The 7,957-nt window shown below is 37.8% G+C and overlaps 1 non-coding gene across 1 annotated transcript; it reads left to right on the top strand.

The window, feature by feature from the left end:
* The first annotated feature begins 1,503 nt into the window (after window positions 1–1,503).
* LOC112768492 (small nucleolar RNA R71) lies at window positions 1,504–1,611 on the top strand. Its single transcript, XR_003185912.1, has one exon. It is a non-coding gene; the product is annotated as a small nucleolar RNA R71 (small nucleolar RNA).
* Window positions 1,612–7,957: the final 6,346 nt, after the last annotated feature.

Raw genomic sequence — 7,957 nt, 5'->3', positions numbered from 1 at the left:
AGATCCTTGAGTCTTAAACACAAGGTTGTCCTCATTCAGTTGAAGGACCAACTCTCCTCTGTCCACATCAATCACAGCTCTTGCTGTGGCTAGGAAGGGTCTTCTAAGGATGATGGATTTATCCTCATCCTTCCCAGTGTCTAGGATTATGAAATCAGCAGGGATGTAAAGGCCTTCAACCTTTACTAACACGTCCTCTACTTGTCCATAAGCCTGTTTTCTTGAGTTGTCTGCCATCTCTAATGAGATTCTGGCAGCTTGCACCTCAAAGATCCCAAGTTTCTCCATTACAGAGAGTGGCATTAAGTTTATTCCTGACCCCAGGTCACACAGAGCCTTCTCATAGGTCATGGTGCCTATGGTACATGGTATTAAGAATTTGCCAGGATCCTGTTTCTTTTGAGGTAATTTCTGCCTATCCAATGCATTTAGTTCATTGGTGAGCAAGGGAGGTTCATCTTCCCAAGTCTCATTATCAAATAATTTGGCATTCAGCTTCATGATTGCACCAAGGTATTTAGCAACTTGGTCTTCAGTAATGTCTTCATCCTCTTCAGAGGAAGAATACTCATCAGAGCTCATGAAGGGCAGAAGGAGGTTTAATGGAATCTCTATGGTCTCTAGATGAGCCTCAGATTCCTTTGGTTCCTTAAAGGGATACTCCTTATTGGTCACTGGACGTCCCAGGAGGTCTTCCTCACTAGGATTCACGTCCTCCCCCTCCCTTGTAGGTTCGTCCATGATGGTTAAATCAATGGCCTTGCACTCTCTCTTTGGATTTTCTTCTGTATTGCTTGGGAGAGTACTAGGAGGAGTTTCAGTGACTCTTTTACTCAGCTGGCCCACTTGTGCCTCTAAATTTCTAATGGAGGACCTTGTTTCATTCATGAAACTTAAAGTGGCCTTAGATAGATCAGAGACTATATTTGCTAAGCTAGATGGATTCTGCTCAGAATTCTCTGTCTGTTGCTGAGTGGATGATGGAAAAGGCTTGCTATTGCTAAACCTGTTTCTTTCACCATTATTAAAGCCTTGTTGAGGCTTTTGTTGATCCTTCCATGAGAAATTTGGATGATTTCTCCATGAGGGATTATAGGTGTTTCCATAGGGTTCACCCATGTAATTCACCTCTGCTATTGCAGGGTTCTCAGGATCATAAGCTTCTTCTTCAGAAGAGGCCTCTTTAGTACCGTTGGATGATTCCTTCAATCTATTTAGACTCTGAGAGATCATATTGACTTACTGAGTCAATATTTTATTCTGAGCCAATATGGCATTCAGAGTATCAATTTCAAGAACTCCCTTCTTTTGAGGCGTCCCATTATTCATAGGATTCCTTTCAGAAGTATACATGAACTGGTTATTTGCAATCATGTCAATGAGTTCCTGAGCTTCTGCAAGCGTTTTCTTTAGGTGAATTGATCCACCTGCAGAATGGTCCAATGACATTTTAGATAATTCAGACAGATTATCATAGAATATATCCAGGATGGTCCATTCTGAAAGCATGTCAAAAGGACACTTGTTGGTCAGTTCCTTGTATCTCTCCCAGGCTTCATAGAGGGATTCACCTTCTTTTTGTTTGAAGGTTTGAACATACACTCTAAGCTTGCTAAGCTTTTGAGGAGGAAAGAACTTGGCTAAGAAAGCCGTGACCAGCTTATCCCAAGAGTTCAGGCTATCTTTAGGTTGAGGGTCCAACCATATTCTAGCTCTGTCTCTTACAACAAATAGGAAAAGCATAAGCCTGTAGATCTCGGGATCAACCCCATTGGTCTTAACAGTATCACAGATCTGCAAGAATTCAGTTAAGAATTGAAAAGGATCTTCAGATGGAAGTCCATAAAACTTGTAATTCTGTTGCATAAGAGAAACTAATTTAGATTTCAGCTCAAAATTGTTTGCTCCAATGGCAGGGATTGAGATGCTTCTTCCATGTAAATTGAAATTTGGTGCAGTAAAGTCACCAAGCATCTTCCTTGCATTGTTATTATTTTCAGCCATGTCTCCTTCTTTTTCGAAAATTTCTGTCAGATTTTCTCCAGAGAGTTGTGCTTTAGCTTCCCTTAGCTTCCTCTTTAGAGTTCTTTCAGGTTCAGAATCAGCTTCAACAAGAATGTTCTTGTCCTTGTTCCTGCTCATATGAAAAAGAAGAGAACAGAAAATATGGAATCCTCTATGTCACATTATAGAGATTCCTTTATGTGAGTAGAAGAAGATATGAATAGAAAAAGGAGAATCCAAACACAAGGGTGAGGAATAGGTTCGAATTCTTGGATGAAGAGGAGTGTTAGTAAATAAATAAATAATTAGAAGGAGATGAGGGAGAAGAATTTTCGAAAATTAGATAAATTAAAATAAAAGTATTTTTGTTTTTAATTTAAAAATAAAAATTCAAAAATTTAAAAATAAAATTAAATCAAATTAAAATTAAAAAGAAATTTTGAAAAAGAGGGAAGGTGATTTTCGAAAATTAGAGAGAGAGTTAGTTAGGTAGTTTTGAAAAAGATATGATTGAAACAAAAGGATAGGATTAGTTGGAAAGGATTTGAAATTTAATTTTGAAAAGATAAAAAGTTAGAAAAGATTTTGAAATTGATTTTGAAAAAGATGTGATTGAAATTTATTTTGAAAAAGATTTGAAAAAGAAATTTAAAAAGATTTGATTTTGAAAATTAAAGTTGATTATTTGACTAACAAGAAACAAAAAAGATATGATCCTAGAGTTTAAAGATTGAATCTTTCTTACTAGGCAAGTAACAAACTTAAAAATTTTGAATCAATCACATTAATTGTTAGCATTAATTTCGAAAATATGAATTAGAAATAAGAAAAAGATTTTGAAAATCAATCATAAAGTTTTCGAAAATATGAAAGAAAAAATGAAAAAGATTTGATTTTTGAAAAAGATTTGAAAAAGATAGAATTTTTAAATTAAAAATTTGATTTGACTCATAAGAAACAACTAAATTTTAAAAAGTTTTGAAAAAGTCAACTCAAATTTTTGAAAATTTATGAGTGAAAAAGGAAAAGATATTTTTTTGATTTTTGAATTTTAATAAAGAAAGAGAAAAACATCAAAAAGACTCAATGCATGAAAATTTTGGATCAAAACACATGATGCATGCAAGAACACTATGAATGTCAAGATGAACACCAAAAACACATTGAATGTCAAGATAAACACCAAGAACTTATTTTTGAAAATTTTGAAGAAGAGAAAAACATGCAAGACACCAAACTTAAAGATTTTTAATTTTTAGACACTAACAAATTAAAAATGCATATGAAAAACAAGAAAATACACAAAACAAGAAATTTTAAAGATCAAACAAGAAGACTTACCAAGAACAACTTGAAGATCATGAAGAATGCAATGCATGAATTTTCGAAAATGCAAGAAAAATAACAATATGCAAGTTGACACCAAACTTAAAAATTGACACTAGACTCAAACAAGAAACATAAAATTTTTGGTTTTTATGATTTTATTAATTTTTTTGAATTTTTCGAAAATTAATTTGAAAAAGAAAAATAAGGATTTCAAAATTTTTTTATGAGAATTCCAGGAATCTGCAATGTTAGTCTAAAGCTTCGGTCCAGGAATTAGACATGGCTCACTAGCCAGCCAAGCTTTCAGTGAAAGCTACGGTCCAAAACACTAGACATGGCCAATGGCCAGTGGTATGCGAAATTGTTACTCAGGTTGTGAATTATTGTTCAAAATTGATTCCCTGGCGATGGCACCAAAAATGGATGCACAGAACCATGGTCTAAACATATCTTCACAACTTCGCATAACTAACCAGCAAGTGCACTGGGTCGTCCAAGTAATAAACCTTACGTGAGTAAGGGTCGATCCCATGGAGATTGTTGGTATGAAGCAAGCTATGGTCACCTTGTAAATCTCAGTCAGGCGGATATAAAATAGTTATGGAGTTTTCGAAATTAATACTAAAATAAGGATAGAAATACTTATGTAAATCATTGGTGAGAATTTCAGATAAGCGTATGGAGATGCATTCATTCCTCTGAACCTCTGCTTTCCTGCTGTCTTCATCCAATCAATCTTACTCCTTTCTATGGCTGGCTTTGTGTAAGGATGTCACCGGTGCCAATGGCTACTTTCAATCCTCTCGGGAAAATGGTCCAAATGCTCTGTCACAGCACGGCTAATCGTCTGGAGGCATCACCCTTGTCGTTGGTTGCATCCTATTCCTCTTTGTAAAAATGGTCCGATGCCCTGTCACTGCATGGCTAATCATCTTGGAGGTTCTCGATCATACTGGAATAGAATTTACTATCCTTTTGCGTCTGTCACTACGCCCAGCACTCGCGAGTTTGGAGTTCGTCACAGTCATTCAATCCCAGAGTCCTACTCGGAATACCACGGACAAGGTTTAGACTTTCCGGACTCTCATGAATGCCGCCATCAATCTAGCTTATACCACGAAGATTCTGATTAGGAGATCTAAGAGATACTCATTCAATCTAATGTAGAACGGAAGTGGTTGTCAGGCACGCGTTCATAGGGAATGATGATGATTGTCACGTTCATCACATTCAAGTTGAAGTGCGAATGAATATCTTAGAAGCAAAATAAGATGAATTGAATAGAAAACAGTAGTACTTTGCATTAATCTTTGAGGAACAGCAGAGCTCCACACCTTAATCTATGGAGTGCAGAAACTCTACCGTTGAAAATACATAAGTAATGAAGGTCCAGGCATGGCCGAATGGCCAGCCCCCAAACGTGATCAATAGATCAAAAGATAATCCAAAGATGTCTAATACAATAATAAAAGGCCCTATTTATAATAAACTAGCTACTAGGGTTTACAGAAGTAAGTAATTGATGCATAAATCCACTTCCGGGGCCCACTTGGTGTGTGCTTGGGCTGAGCTTGAAGTCTACACGTGGAGAGGTCATTCTTGGAGTTGAACGCTAGCTTTTGTGCCAGTTTGGGCGTTGAACTCCACTTTGCAACTTGTTTCTGGCGCTGGACGCCAGAATTGGGCAGAGAGCTGGCATTGAACGCCAGTTTGCGTCGTGTAAACTTGGGCAAAGTATGGACTATTATATATTGCTGGAAAGCCCTGGATGTCTACTTTCCAACGCAATTGGAAACGCGCCATTTTGAGTTCTGTAGCTCCGGAAACTCCATTTTGAGTGCAGGGAGGTCAGAATCCAACAGCATCAGCAGTCCTTCTTCAACCTCTGAATCTGATTTTTGCTCAAGTCCCTCAATTTCAGCCAGAAAATACCTAAAATCACAGAAAAATACACAAACTCATAGTAAAGTCCAGAAATGTGAATTTAACATAAAAACTAATGAAAACATCCCTAAAAGTAACTAGATTCTACTAAAAACATACTAAAAACAATGCCAAAAAGCGTATAAATTATCCGCTCATCAGCCAGCCAAGCTTCAGCAGATACAAATCAGACATACAACAGCTGATACTTCATCCAACTTCATATGCTGATAAGTGGAAGCCTCGGTCCAAATGAATTAGACATGGCTTTACAGCCACCCAGGCTTCAACGTGCTTCATGAAACTCTAGAATTCATTCTTAAAAATTCTGAAGAACACAGAATAAAATTTTTTTGTTTTGTTTTTTTTTTTTGAAAATTTTTTTTCGAAAATAAAAATAATCAAAACAAAAAGCTTAAGATTAAAATAAAATTACCTAATCTGAGCAACAAGATGAACCGTCAGTTGTCCAAACTCGAACAATCCCCGGCAACGGCGCCAACAAACTTGGTGCGCAGAAATCGTGATCGTTCATTCCTTGGTAACGGCATCAAAAACTTAATATGCACGTTCATAATTTTAGTTCTTTGTCACAACTTCGCACAACTAACCAGCAAGTGCACTAGGTCGTCCAAGTAATAAACCTTACGTGAGTAAGGGTCGATCCCACGGAGATTATCGGCTTGAAGCAAGCTATGGTCACCTTGTAAATCTCAGTCAGGCAGATTCAACTGATTATGGAGATTTAATAATTAAAAGATAAATAAAACATAAATTAAAGATAGAGATACTTATGTAATTCATTGGTGAGAATTTCAGATAAGCGTATAGAGATGCATTCGTTCCTCCTGAACCTCTGCTTTCCTATTGTCTTCATCCAATCATTCATACTCCCTTCTATGGCAAGCTTTATGTAGGACATCACCGTTGTCAATGGCTACATCCCATCCTCTCTGTGAAAATGGTCCAATGCGCTGTCACTGCATGGCTAATCATCTGTCGGTTCTCGATCATACTGGAATAGGATTTACTATCCTTTTGCGTCTGTCACTACGCCCAGCACTCGCGAGTTTGAAGCTCGTCACAGCCATCCCTTCCTAGATCCTACTCGGAATACCACAGACAAGGTTTAGACTTTTCGGATCTCAGGAATGGCCATCCATGGATTCTAACTTATACCACAAAGATTCTGATTAAGGAATCCCAGAGATACTCATTCAATCTAAGGTAGAATAGAAGTGGTTGTCAGGCACGCGTTCATAGGTTGGGAATGATGATGACTGTCACGATCATCACATTCATATTGAGGTGCGAATGAATATCTTAGAATCGGAATAAGCTTGAATTGAATAGAAAAACAATAGTACTTTGTATTAATTCATGAGGAACAGCAGAGCTCCACACCTTAATCTATGGTGTGTAGAAACTCTATCGTTGAAAATACATAAGTGATAATGGAGTTCATTGGTCTCGGCCCCAGAGGGGGAACTAGAAGAACCAACCTTAAAATGATCCGAAGATAAAACTCACGATGTAAATACAATAGTAAAAAGTCCTATTTATGCTAAACTAGTTACTAGGGTTTACAGAAATGAGTAAATGATGCAAAAATCCACTTCTGGGGCCCACTTGGTGTGTGCTTGGGCTGAGCATTGAGCTTTACACGTGTAGAGGCTTTTCTTGGAGTTGAACGCCAGTTTGTAACTTGTTTCTGGCGTTTAACTCCATAATGCAGCATGGAACTGGCGTTGAACGCCAGTTTGCGTCATCTAAACTCGGGTAAAGTATGGACTATTATATATTTCTGGAAAGCTCTGGATGTCTACTCAAGTCCCTCAATTTCAGCCAGAAAATACCCGAAATCACAGAAAAACACACAAACTCATAGTAAAGTTCAGAAATGTGAATTTTATTTAAAAAATAATAAAAATATACTAAAAACTATGTAAAAATAATGCCAAAAAGCGTATAAATTATCCGCTCATCAACAACCACTTGAAACAAATGGCTTAGCAACTAGTTGCCTTACCATGGAGCCTTTAGCATCTTTTGTCCAAGGTTCCAGTGCCATTAGCAGCAAGTCAAGTAGTGATAGGAATTGGTTCAATCACCCAAAGACCCCCATGCTCAACAACAGGTTGTGTCTCCTCTCTCTCTACCACTGAATTTGATTCTGATATTTTCAGAGGCAGCGGTTGCATTGCTGCCACCGTTATCGCATCCCCAAGGTCTGACAGGTCTGGTGGCAAATGTAGGTCGAATCCGTTCCGCCTCACGTTGTCTATGATACAATCGTCCACCTCTGGAATATTTCTTCTTCAACCTCCATCGTTCTCCTCCAACATCATAGAGGTTGTTGCAAATGGCTACCTCAATCGTTGCTTTTGGTTTTCCTTCTTCAATACGACCGCTGAGGACCTATTTTATAGTATGGCTCTTCCTCACAACGACCCTGTCATCAACTTTGTAATGTGTAGCGATCCCATCGTGGCCGGCGGAATGTGTCGTTTGAAAATTCAAGTGGTACCAACGGCGGAGGCAAGATGATAATTTCCTTCATCGTTTCTTCTCTTTCACCCCTTTTTCTTGTAATCTTCACCTTCATTTTGACCTTCTTTGGAGCTGAGCTTGGAGAATGGTGAGCTACCACTTGTGTCGTCTCTTAATGTAGTCGACTTGACGTTTTCTGGACTTTGTTAGG

The sequence above is a fragment of the Arachis hypogaea genome, chromosome 17 (genome assembly GCF_003086295.3).
Source record: "Arachis hypogaea cultivar Tifrunner chromosome 17, arahy.Tifrunner.gnm2.J5K5, whole genome shotgun sequence".
Lineage (NCBI taxonomy): Eukaryota > Viridiplantae > Streptophyta > Magnoliopsida > Fabales > Fabaceae > Arachis > Arachis hypogaea.
This window is presented reverse-complemented; position numbering and strand designations above follow the sequence as displayed.